The sequence below is a fragment of the Buteo buteo genome, chromosome 20 (assembly GCF_964188355.1).
Source record: "Buteo buteo chromosome 20, bButBut1.hap1.1, whole genome shotgun sequence".
NCBI classification, from domain to species: domain Eukaryota; kingdom Metazoa; phylum Chordata; class Aves; order Accipitriformes; family Accipitridae; genus Buteo; species Buteo buteo.
Genome location: NC_134190.1, coordinates 830,735 through 844,753, shown reverse-complemented (window position 1 = coordinate 844,753; position 14,019 = coordinate 830,735).

Sequence of the window (14,019 nt, the reverse complement as noted above, 5' to 3'; positions counted from 1 at the left end):
AATTAAGCATAATAATTAACAGTATTAATTTATTTTTTTTTAATAGTATGTAGGCGGATCAATTTCGGAGCTTGGCTCTCAGCAAAGCAGACAATTCAATCTCTGTGAAACTTGACTTCCAGCAGGCTTCTGGGGTGATAAGACAGAACCTGGGATATCAAGATGACTTAGATTCTGCTTCCAGTTTTACCCTTTGAATGCCTGCAGTGTAGCTACAGTGGATGACTTGTCTGTGAATAGAAGCAATGATATTGCCTGTCAAAACAGACCATGACTATTAATATGGGCACAGCTTAAAGCAGGTAGCAAAATGCCATTTTGCTACTATTCTTATTCCCTACTGCCACCTTCAATGGCTGTTCACCCCATTCAGTACTTTCAAGTGCCCAGCTCTTCAAAACAGTATGAAGCACACTGGTTTATGAGCATCAGGTTCTGACAGCAGTAAGGACCTGTCTCAGCCATATCTTGGTCCTATGACAAGCAGGAGTCTCTGATCCCACAGATGGTTCAGCAAGCAGAGTCTGCAAAAACCTTCAGAGAGAGGGTCAGGAGTTTTCCTTGCCTGATGTGCAGCCCTAGTTCATCTCAGAAGAGACTGGGGGCCTTGGAAGTTGAGCTTTTTGTTCAGTGACAGACTATGGCTCCTTGGTTGCTGAAGCCCTCTATTGCAAGATGGTTGCTAACCAGAAAAGCAGATATTCCTCTTGGGTTTCATAAGCCTGAAGCAAATGCACATTTACTTGAGTACTAAAGAGTTTAGCTCCAGTCATTAACCTCTGCCTTATGTCTGCCTTCTGTGGTACTGGGAACTGATAAGCTCCCAGTTGCTGTGCAGTAGCATAGCACTTTCCCCCCCTCTGCCCCCCCTTCTGTTTCCACAGCTGGAGGGAAGGTACAAAGCAGTGCAGCTGTGTGCTGGGTCTGGCTGGGATGGGGTTAATTCTCTTCACAGCAGCCCATACGGTGCTGTGTTTTGGATTTGTGACTAGAACGCTCTCTTACAACTACCTGAAAGGAGGTTGTAGTGAGGTGGGTACTGGTCTCTTCTATCAAGTAACTAGTGATAAGATGAGAGGAAATGGCCTCAAGTTGTGCCAGGGGAGGTTTAGATTGGATATTAGGAAAAATTTCTTTACTGAAAAGGTTGTCAGGCATTGGAACAGGCTGCCCAGGGAAGTGGTGGTCACCATCCCTGGAGGTGTTCAAAAAAGGCATAGATGTGGCACTTCAGGACATGGTTTAGTGGGCATGATGGTGTTGGGTTGACAGTTGGACTTGATGATTTTAGAGGTCTTTTCCAAACTTAATGATTTGATTTGATTTGATTAGAACAGTGATGATAACACACCACTGTGTTAGCAATTGCTAAGCAGTGTTTGCAGAGCATCAAGGCATTTTCTTTCTCCCACTCTGCCCCACCTGGTAGTAGGCTGGGAGTGCACAAGAGTCTGAGAGGGGACACAGCCGGGACAGCTGATCCAAACTGACCAAACGGATATTCCAAACCATATAACATGCTCAGCAAGGAAAACTCAGTGAAAAGAGGAGGAAGGGACTATGTTCAGGGTTACAGTGTTAGTCTTCCCAAACAGCCATTACGCGTGCTGAGGCCTGGCTTCCCAGGAAGCAGCTGGATATCTGCCTGTCAATGGGAATAGTGAATTAATTCCTTATTTTGCCTTCCTTGTGTGCGCAGCTTTGCTTCATTTATTAACCTATCTAAACCCATAAGTTTTCTCACTTCTGTGCTTCCAATTCTCTCTTCCATCTCACTGTGGGACTGGAGGAGGGGTAGCTGCTGGCCAGAGTCATCCCACCACAGCCTGAGAGGATATGTTATGAACACTTCCATACACACACCCTGCCTCTTCTGCCCACCTCTTTTCTTGAGGTTCAGGTCTCCAGACAGCCCTTTCTATTCATGGGACATATAGATACACTGCAGCAGGAGAAATCAGCCTATGCAATTCAGATCAGGGAAGCTTTCCATCCCATTCTGAAGTAGTATAAATGCAACCAACTTTTCGTCACTTGAAGGATCAGCTCAAACAGCAGCTTAGCCCTAATGGTAATAAATGGACTTGCACTGTTGGCCGAAAAGTGGTAGCTGAGTTGCAGCCTTACTAACACTTTGTTTAGTGACTTACTTTGCACACAAGCAAAGAAAGTAAAAGGTCAAGACTTTGAATTCTGTCTGTCTAAACCTTACTACTCCCTTTGTCACCCCAGGCTGATACCACCTGCTTTGATCCATCTCCCATCATCTGCTCATGAAGTTGTGTATTTTTATAGCTTGACATTGCTTTAAGCATATGATTCCTACAAACTCATGTCACTCACTCATTATATCTATTCTTAAAAAGGAAGAACAGTTCTTAAACAGAAAGCCTCCTGAAACAGGGTCTCACTTGACATAAACTGCTGTGCAGGTCCTGGTACAAGACTGAAATGGGGGGGGGGGGGGGGGGCTCTCACTAGAAGCAACAGTACAAATATAGGCAGAAGAAAGTGTGATACCAAATTTCTTCATACAAGATGATGGTAACTTATTCACAGTAAGGTTTCTTCAAGACAAAATACCCTTATATAATTTTTATTAGCACATGTAGTCTGTAAAAAAGTTGTTAGAAATCAAATTAATTTATTCCTACTCTCTACTGCATTTGCTGCAATAGTAGTGATCCAGATTTTCTGGTTTTTAAAATAATGTACTAGTTTTGGCTGGGATGGAGTTAATTTTCTTCATGGTAGTTTGCATGGTGTTATGTTTGGGATTTGTGACCAAAACAGTGTTGATAACATACTATTGCCGAGCACTGCTTACACAACATCGAGGCCTTTTCTGTTTCTCATGCTGCCCCTCCAACGTCTAGGTTGGGGGTGGGCAAGAAGTTGGGAGGGGACACAGCCAGGACAGTTGGCCCAAATTGACGAAAGAAGTATGCCATGCCATAAGATGATGTGGTCAGCAGTAAAAGCTGGGGGGGAAGAAGGCTGAAGGGGTGACATTTGGAGATATAGTGTTTTTCTTCCTAACTAACCATTACGCTTGATGGAGCCCTGCTTTCCTGAACATTGAAGGCTGAACATCTCCCTGGTGATGGGAAGTACTGAATGGATTCCTTATTTTGCTTTGCTTGCATGCACAGATTTTGCTTTACCTATTAAACTGTCTTTATCTTGACCCATGAGTTTTCTCACTTTTACCCTTCCGATTCTCTCTTCCATCACACTGTGAGGGGAGGCAGTGAGTAGCTGTGTAGGCCTGCGCTGCCTACCGGGGTTAACCCACAACAAATAATGATTGTTCTACATGTATGAGACACACATCACCCCCAAAAGCTGAAGAATTTAACCAAAAGCTTCTCTCTTTCCTACCCTGTACTGACTTCTGGGGTTCTACATGCTCTCAGAATTTAACTACAGCCTTTAAAATATGTGGAAAGCAGGTCTCAGCTGTAGTACTTTTGTTTTCATTTCTCAAGTTATGGGCACAGAGATAACATAATCTCCTTTAATCTGTTCACTCTGCTTGGACATCAAAGTATCATATCACCCATTTTTGCCACAGCAGTTCAGCACAAGTTCATGGTAAGTTGCTATGTCCATTACAAAGAGTTTTCCAGGATAACATCTCCCATTCTTCATGTATAAATATATTACTTTGTGTATGACTACATCACATTTGGGTGTAAACTTTACTCTATTTGAATATGAATTTTCTATCATTTTTTTTGTCTGATCATAAAGCAGTAAACCACAAAATCTTCAAAAGTCAAGCTGGTTAATGGTTCTAAACAAAACTTAGAAATTTCAAGGAAAGAATTAAGAATTTAGAACATCTATTTTTTATAAACCAGTTTTGACAAATGTCAATTATATTCCTTTTGGCTTTTACATGAATACCATATCAGCTTGTCTGTTGTTTTACTTGGCTAACAGCCCTGTAAAGAATCAGTTAATATTCTAAAATCAGAAGAGCTCTGTTTATTAATTGCTTGGAGAAAGAGTAGCAGAAGTGGGGGAGGAAGGCTTCTAAAACCGGTAACAGCTTCCACTCATGTTTAGACATGACTGCAGCACAATGAGAGAGGGGTAACAAGGTCAAGCATTTTTTTAGTTCTTGGATGGAGCTGCCAAAGGCTTGTGCAGGTAAAACTAATATCAGAATGTGGGAATATGAGAATGAAATTTCAGAAATAGTTATCTGAACTTTATCATGGGAGAAATCTTAACCCCTCCCTCTGTAAATAGCAAACGTGCTTGTAACTTGTTCTGGTAATAAATCTGATGGTATTCCAATTATTTCACTGGACGGCAAAGATGTCTCAAAGTACACCTGCTTTCCACCCTTTCAATTATGTCTTCAGTTATGCTGATACAGACATTAAAAACCCTTGATCAGTTCCTTGATCTGTCTGACCATGCAGTTCTATAAAAATTAAACCAGCACAACTGAGAGGGTGACAATACATGGCTGCAAAGGAACATGGGAACAGAGAAATGGCAGAACTGTTTGAACTGGCCTTGCCTCCAAGAAGAACATTCTCTGTAATGGACTCCAATGAGACCGATGGGAATTGGTGAGGTTTTTTTTTCCTCCAACTGAATCAATTTCAATTAGAATTCATAGCCCATAGCATCAGTGTTTCCATCACTGAAAAAAACACATTACAAAAGGTCGCGTAAGTTACTCAAATTAAGATTCAAAATTTGCCATAGTTTCTAGAAGGTGACTATAATAAAAGTCTATTACTAGAGGCTATTAGATTAAATTACACATTCACATTCCTTTCAGAGTTGGTGGAGGTTTCTAGGTTGAAAGGAGATGTTAGATGCAACGGTAACAAAGCAATATTACCTGTAGTCAGGTAAGAATAGTAAACATATGAGCTGGTTATCATGTCATATATATTCATTTATTGGTGACAACCAGGAAAAAGCATAGAAGAATTCTCTGTGGAAGATCCTCCCTTTTGATAGAATCTGTGTTGCCTTTATTACAGTAATTCCTTAAAAATACAGAACAAGACTCCTCAGAAAAGTCATTACTGGAAAACTTCTGGCTAAGTAAAGACATTGGCAATCCAGGTTATTTTCACAAGTTTATTATCTTCAGGCTATAAAAAGTAGAATGCGTTAGCCATTTATTCAGTACCACAGGACAAAAAAGCCCAAATTCAGTAAAGTTTATTAGGAAAGAATTAATGGTGAGAAAATAAAGTCGACCATCTTCTCAGTTTAGAATATTAAGCATACCTAAAGAATCTGTAAAAAAACTACCCTTTGGTCAATTCCTTTTGCATGTAGAATCACACACTGAGGACTATTTGGATGCCATTTTTTTAAGTTTGGAGCTTGCTTTTTTTTACTGTGAAGACTTTATCAACATTTAATTGCAATGACAACAAGTGACATTATTTACAAGAACTGTATGTCTTGTTTTTGAAACTAAACAGCAAATGTTTCCATTCAAAAGCAATGACCAGAGCTACCAGTAGATAGAGGCTAGCACTAATACAACTAATTATTGAAGTGTTTCTCTTCTATATAGTACTTGCGAACTTCAATATAAATGATAGATGTATACTCACTTTTCTCTCATAGATCACTAGCTAAAAGGTTTATCCTAGGAAGCCATAAGTATTGTGAGCAGAAGAAAAATTTTGGCACTGTTCCCCTCAACCTGTTACAGACACAGGGCATCACCTTTTGTAAAGTTCCTGTGGTTACAGTAAACACCACTGTAACTGATGCTAATAATTTACTACTGTTAGTTAGCATCTCTGCTACACATGTGTGCTGGTTTTGGCTGGGATAGAGTTAATTTTGTTCATAGTAGCTAGTATAGGGCTATGTTTTGTATTTGTGCTGAAAACAGTGTTGATAATGCTGAGATGATTTTGTTATTGCTGCGCAGTGCTTACACAGAATCAAGGCCTTTTCTGCTTCTGCTGCAGGTACACAAAGAGTCAGGAGGGGACACAGCTGGGACAGCTGACCCCAAAGGACCCAAGGGATGTCCCAGACCATAGGATGTCATGCTCAGCATGTAAAGCCGAGGGAAGAAGGAGGCGGGGGGACATTCAGAGCAATGGCATTTGTCTTCCCAAGTCACCGTTGTGCGTGCTGGAGCCCTGCTGTCCTGGGGATGGCTGAACACCTGCCTGCCCATGGGAAGTGCTGAATGAATTCCTTGGTTTGCTTTGCTTGCGTGCATGGCTTTTGCTTTACCTATTAAACTGTCTTTATCTCAACCCATGAGTTTTTTCACTTCTACTCTTCTGATTCTCTCCCCCATCCTGCTGTGAGGGGAGTGAGCGAGCAGCTGTGTTAGGCTTAGTTGCTGGCTGGGAATTAAACCACAACAACAGGGCACTAGTCATCTTGGAAAATACTACTCCAGTGTCCTTGAAGGACAGTTTCATTCACTGAACACCTATATCTTCTTTAGTTGCTCAGGGGTGTGTCATTAATATGTGATCCAGCCCAGGTTATTGTATTCCATGGGGTGGACTGTGACTGTTTAATAGATGGCATTTACAGGTCAATGTGAGAGAAATAAAGACACATCACCTAATTATACAGGTAGTAAAATCATTCGGTAGAGGGTAACAGGCTTTTCTCTTTTCTTCTCTTTTCCAAAAGAACCAAGTAAAAAATTCCTTCAATGAAAGCAACTCCGAAGGGATTTATTGCTTCTTGGCTTTGGGGTTTGTTTTGGGGAGGCTGGGTTGTGGTGGTTTTTTAAAATTTTGCTTAGTTGCCTTTTGAGAGTCGAAGCAGGCTGTTATTTTAATACAGTTAAATACACAAATACAGTTCTTTTTACAACAAATCCTTCATTGCCAATTCCTTAAAATGATAAATTGAGATTTTTGTAGTCTTAGAGGTATTAAGTATAAAATAAAATTCTAACAGGAAATACACAAGCAATCTCACATTGATTCTTACATCTTACAGAGATATTAATGGTGAATAAGAGTTTACTGAAAATATGCTTATTTTGAGCTATGCATTACCTGGAATTTTTGTTTTGATCAAACAACGGCACTGACATCTCTAAGTCTCAGCAAGAATGAGGATCAGGTTTATTAAGCAACTATTTAATCACTGGCATTTCTCTGAAAAAAATGAAGCAGAAGAATCAATTAGTCTCAAAAAGTGCTCACAGAGAGAAAACCACATGACAATAAGTACAAAACAATTGCAGAAAGTACTCAAATTAAAATGATGGAAAAATAAATTTTTTCTCATGCACTGTTTTGAAAATACCGTCTCCCTGAGAGACAGACCACTTTCACCCCCAAAACTTAGCATTAGTGATTCTCTGTTTTACTTAATAGAAGCTATCATTCATGTTGTGCAGTTACTATGATACTTTTCTTTTTGATTCAGTTCTCAGTGGAACCATTTTCAGAATAAGTTACTGCATGACAGTGAGCAAAACATTAACTGAGTACCTCAACACTACATACCAAAGCAAAAAGATAGGAAAGGCTTTTTTACTAGGGTAGACAATAGAGATCCTGGCCAAGTTGGGAATTGTTACACGAAGAGTAGCAAGAATTATGCATTTCCTTGTATGCAAAAGCAAAGAAGTTACTCACTTGAGCTTGGTAATGTGTGAAAACCAGTTCTGGATGCATGCAGCACTGTTCACCACATTAAGTGTCCATAGAGACAAAAAATGTGCTTTGTATCCATAAATTCGAAAGTATTTTGGCTTATTGTCCCTTTTTCCCACATCCAATCCAAATCCACTACAAAGCCACCTATTTTGTTTTACAGTTACTTGTCCCAAGTCTTGGGGCATATTTACTTTTAGAAATAGACACATCAAAAAGGGAGAATACTATTCCTTAGATATGGTGAAGCTACACATTTCCTTACATGACTGGACACCGGTGGTGTACTAGTGACTGCACTAGAAGTGACTAGTGCTGTACTCCAGGGGTCTATATTGAGTCCAGTCCTGCTTAACATCTTCATTAATGACCGGGTTGATGGACCAGAGTGTACCTTCAGCAAGTCTGCAGATGACATAAAACTGGGAGCAGTGGCTGATACACCAGAGGGCTGCACTGCCATGCAAAGGGGCCTCAAGAGGTCAGAGAAACGGGCTGACAGGAGACTCATGAACCTCAACAAAGAGAAGTGCAAAGTCCTGCACCTGGGGAGGAACAATCCCACGCACCAGTACATGCTGGGAGCTGCCTAAGCTGGAAAGCAACTGGGCAGAAAAGGCCCTGGGGGTCCTGGCTGACACCAGGTTGAATATAAGCCAGTGGTGTGCCCTTGCAGTAAAGAAGGCTACCAGTATCCTGGGCTGCATTAGACAACATATTACCAGCAGACCAAGGGAGGTGGTCCTGCCCCTCTGCTCAGCACTGGTGAGGCCACACCTGGAGTACCGTGTCTAGTTCTGGGCCTCCCTGTACAAGAGAGACATGAGCATGTTGGAGAAAGTCTAGCAAAGGGCCACAAAGAAGTTTAGGGGACTGGAGCATTACTCCTGTGAGGAAATGCTGAGACATCTGAGATTGTTCAGCCTGGAGAAGACAAGGCTCAGGGGAACTTACTGATTTCAACAGACACCTGAAGGGACAGTATAAAGAAGACGGAGACAGGTTCTTTTCAGTGGTGACAGGACCAAGAGGCAACAAACACAAATGGAAACACAGGAGGTTCCCTTGAACATCAGGAAACACTTCTTAACTGTGAGAGTGACTGAACACTGTGACAGGTTGGCCAAGAAGTTGTAGAGTCTCCCTCTTTGGAGATCTTCAGAAGTTGTCTGGACAAGTTCCTGGGCTGCTAGCTCTCTTTGGCCCTGCTTGAGCAGGGATGTTGGACCAGATGACCTCTAGAGGTCCCTTCTAACCTCAACCCTTCCGTGATTCTGTGATTGATTCTGATTCTGTGACTGTTTCTGCAGCTCTAGGATATATAAATTCTGTTACTCTCAAATAATTTTAGGTGATCAACATAGTGGTGATTTAATATGGGATGTTTGTTCTTCTGCAAGCTATCGTTCTTGAAAATTAGATCTATAAAAAGTCTAAAAAGAGATCTAGTACCCAGGTTAATTGTGCCCGAGGCTTTTGAAAAGGAGATAATCTATTTCTCTCCATTTAAACAACTGACTACCAGAAGTCACTCAAATATCTGCTCTTTCACTTATTTCTAGCAGATTTGTTAATATCCTAAACTAAACAGGAAATTTCAAATAGCATCTGCTCCCAAAATGGTTTTGCAGTTTTTACCACCTTACCAATAAGACTGCTGAACACGTTGACAAATCACCAGCTGCAATATATTCACTGTGATACTGACTATTCCAGTCCCTTAAAACCTACTGCTGAGCTGTCAGCCAGCAGGGAAATTTTAGACTAGATGGCACAACATACCAGCATTAAAAACAGACAGTTCAAAAATCTAAGCCCACATTCAAAACCAGGCACTATAACTCCTTCGTGGCCTGAATTTTGATGGAAATTTATAAGGTTTTATGGGATGGAATTTGCTAGCTGAAGAGTCTGAAAGACTTAGCAATAATACATTTGGAAAAGGCATTTTGTAAAATGGCAGATAATGAATAGTTTAGGATTTCTCAAATATCAGTAGCAATTGTAGGACAAAGATGTTATCTTCTATTTTTAGGTTTTCAGGAGACTGACAGTTAAATAGTTCCTCCTACAGATATGATGAAAAAGAGAACATCAGCTCAGTTCCAAGACAATCTTCCAAATTTTCTTCCTGAATAAACACAAATATAAGCAAAATCGATACAGAACAATGACCCACTCTTGAGTAAAGCCAATGAGAAGTCCAATTACTTGAGAATGGTTAATTATGCAGAATGGAACAGGAGATGCAAATGGACACGATGAAGATCTCATTTTTTCTTGTGAGCATTTTGAAGATCAATAAAGTTTAAACATATATAAAGTAAATAGAAGTATTTTCTTTAATTTTTTCACAGCAATCAGAGTACATGGTACTTGAAAAGGCTGAGACAGTAGAGGAGTTGTCCAGAAATTAGTCTGATTTTTGCCACAAAATTATTATGCAACTCTAATGAGTTCTGCTTTTGGCTGGGATAGAGTTAATTTTGTTCATAGTAGCTAGTGTAGGGCTATGTTTTGTATTTGTGCTGAAAACAGTGTTGATAATGCCGAGATGATTTTGTTATTGCTGCGCAGTGCTTACACAGAATCAAGGCCTTTTCTGCTTCTGCTGCAGGTGCACAAAGAGTCAGGAGGGGACACAGCTGGGACAGCTGACCCCAACGGACCCAAGGGATGTCCCAGACCATAGGATGTCATGCTCAGCATGTAAAGCCGAGGGAAGAAGGAGGCGGGGGGACATTCAGAGCAATGGCATTTGTCTTCCCAAGTCACCGTTGTGCGTGCTGGAGCCCTGCTGTCCTGGGGATGGCTGAACACCTGCCTGCCCATGGGAAGTGCTGAATGAATTCCTTGGTTTGCTTTGCTTGTGTGCATGGCTTTTGCTTTACCTATTAAACTGTCTTTATCTCAACCCATGTGTTTTTTCACTTCTACTCTTCTGATTCTCTCCTCCATCCTGCTGTGAGGGGAGTGAGTGAGTGGCTGTTTTGGACTTAGTTGCCAGCTGGGAATTAAACCACAACATGACTGAAAAGAGAAAAATACAAACATAAGAAAGCCTGCCATTGCACTTTTGCCTGAGAGAATTACAGTAGGCCACTGATTTTACAGAATTGTAAAATGCCATCCCGGTACAAGAAGAGGAAATAGCATAGTGAGAATTCTTGTATGCTCCCAGTGGATAAAAGGTACTAAATAGTTCTTATCTGTCAGGACTCTGCTTGATTGGCTCTAAATGTATTCAACTATCAGTCAATATCTACTGTGCTGTTGCAAGCAGAAGCATAGAAATAGTCACCCTATACTGTTCATTGTACAAAATCAAAGATATTTTTGTAGGTTTTTGTGTGTGTTTTTTTTTTCTTTAATAAAATCACTTTTCAAAACAGAACCACCTCTTAATGAACTGGTCCCACGTGAGGCATCTTTACTATACTTTATGTGATATTGCAATCCTTATGTCCTCTCTGACATTGTCATGGCAGAGCACTTTGCATGAGGCTGAAGCTTCAAGGTCCCAAGTCTCAAAACTGGTCATGCTTTTACCCACCTTCACATGGTTTTCTCTACCCAGACTGTGAAACCACTGTGACATGCAGAGATAAGCATGTTACTGTGAGCAACTATAAAACTATCAGTGTAACCATTCCTCCATATGGTTCTCCACCCAGGTGGATTTTTTAGGCAGCTGAGTATGGACATTCCCTGGTGACAAAAGTTTGTGACTGAAATTGTATTGCTCACATGATCATGGCAGGACTTTTGACAGGTGTTTTTTGGTATGAAACATAAAAGGCACATGCAGTATAGATTGTCATCACCTATGAGCTTTTGACACACATTTTTTTCCAACCTCAATGTGTAGCAAATGCTGAAGCAGACCTAGAAGCAGAACATGGCAGAAGAGGCAAGGCAGGGAAGACTAGAAGATGCTGACTAGTATTCCACAGAGTTAGCATTCACGGAGATGGGCTTAGAGACATCACATCCAGTTTTAAATAAATAAATCACTGTCTTCCTTCTTTCCAAGTGAAGTCACAGAACTAATGTCTCATAGGGACACAGAGCCATACCAGCATTATAGCAGGGCAAGAACAGCAGGGCAAGACTGAACACTAGACTCCAATAAGAACTGCTATCGAGGCCACTGATGTCATCTCTGCATTCCCACAGACTTACTGCTGGCTTCATCTTCTATGCCACAACCTTAATGGCAAGCCAGCACTTCACAGACAACATCAAACCAGGCAAAGCCACAGGAGATAGGACCTGATACGCTAAGCATGTACATACATAACCACAATAACAGGTACCACAAGCTTCAGCAGTGCTTGCTTGAGCACTGCTTGGAGATGACACGCCAGTATTACTTTTTGTTCCATCCAGGCTATTCTAAACCTAGCTGATCCTACAGGGCCACTTTTTTAGAGAAGACTTTTTAGTAAAGTTTAGATTGATGCTAATCAGTTCCATTCAAAAGTAAAAAAGAAATAACACCTTTTTATAAAATGAAAAGATCCAAGGGAGAAAGTACTGAGTTTTTCCTTCTCACATTGTAGGCAGAGAGAGAAAATCTTGAAATGGAGAAAAAAAAAATTGTTCTTTTAGTAGTTGAATTCATTATCCTTGTTTCCAGCTATTTTTGACATTTTTTTCTTTCCAAGCAGTTAACATTTGAAATACTCAGTTATTCCGTTTCATCTTACACTATACATAGCTTTCACCACTCTATTAAAAACTATGGTGCTATGCTATGGGCTTTAAAAAAAATAAAAGTCAAGCCATCACTGAAAGCATTGTTCCCACATTCTATTACTGGTTGGCAGGAGGGCAAAATACCTAGTAAGAAACTAACATAAATTGGAGACAATACTTAAAAAGCACTAGAAGTCTCAGTAAAGCTTTAAATGTTTTACAAAAGCTGTGATCTGTAGGCTTTGCCTTCAGCCAACATCCACTCAAAGTGAAATAGCCCTAAAAAAACCCTCTCTGCAATAAATAGATACCTCATGGAGATATTCTAGCCTGCAAGTCTCCACTTCTGTGCTTTGAACAAAAGCTGCAGGAAAACTTTGAAAAATCCGCCATGAAAGATAGAAGAAAATGGGAGAAGATTTTTTTTTTCTCCTGTCTCAGTAAGCAGAGTTTTTCTAGTTTGCCTCACAGAAGGTTTATTTAATAGCAATGTCAGGCTAATTTAGTGTCTGCATGAAGTTCTGAAGTACATGTTCTGAAGTGCTACTTCGCAGTCCGTTTCACGTTAGTCTCATAAGAAGTAACTTGTCAGAGAAGCATAAATACTTTGCTTGATCTCAGCACAATGACAATGAACTTTTGGGCAAAGATAGGATGATGAGAAAATAAATGCATATATATATATTTATTTATATTTGTTATATATATGTTACAGTGTTTACAGTAGAGGTAACTGTAAAGCTTAATGCGTTCATGTTGGAGGGATTTCTGTTTTCTGTCCCAGATGACAGAAAAACCTTGGCATTTGAAATTTCAAGCTGAACAGCAACATTTAAAAATAAATCCAAGTCAGATGAGGTACTGTATGACTGGAGAATAGTAAAGGGCAAGAAGTGATCTTCTCAGCTACAGATCTGTTATTTTGCTCTCAAGACAAGATAAAGCTTCAGAAAATTGGGAGATAAATGGCAGATGAGATAATGCAATATGACTCTACCAGAGAAAGGTAATTCTGACAGGATGTACTTACTTTCTTCAATATGACATTTACTTTCATACAGAGAACCAGAAAAAATAATCTCTCTGGACATCTACAAATATTTCCTATTATGCCAAACAGAAAATTATTGTAAAATCTGGCAAGTATAGGTGTCAGAAGAACTATGAGGTCAATGAGCAACTGGCTGAAGGGAAAGTCCAGTATGAGTTATACTAAAAAAGGAGTTTTGAGACTGTAAGGCACACACTCACTGAGTTTCTCGAGAATACAACTTGGGACTAATTTTGTTTACACTTTCATTTAGTGATATTGACACACAAGTCCATATGCCCTCATGAAATTTGCTAGAGTCTTGGAGAAAGAATAGCTGACCTTGAGGACTGGAGCCATAGAAATGGGTTGGATCTTTTTATTACAATATACAAGTTCATGTCCTTTGGAAGAAATAATAAGCTGAGAGCTCACTAACTGGCAGCAGAAGAAGCGAAAAAAGATACAGACTTCTTTAACTGATCACAGGATGTCACTTGATGAAGGTGAACATGGCCATGGTTGTAAAAAAGAGAAATATCATCCATAAGCAGGATCAATATCCAGTAGTTATAGAGAACTAAAAGGAAAAGTGTAAGAAAGATAAAAGTGAAAGAAAAAAGAGAAAGTCAACAGAGAAAACTCCAAACCTTCTCTTAA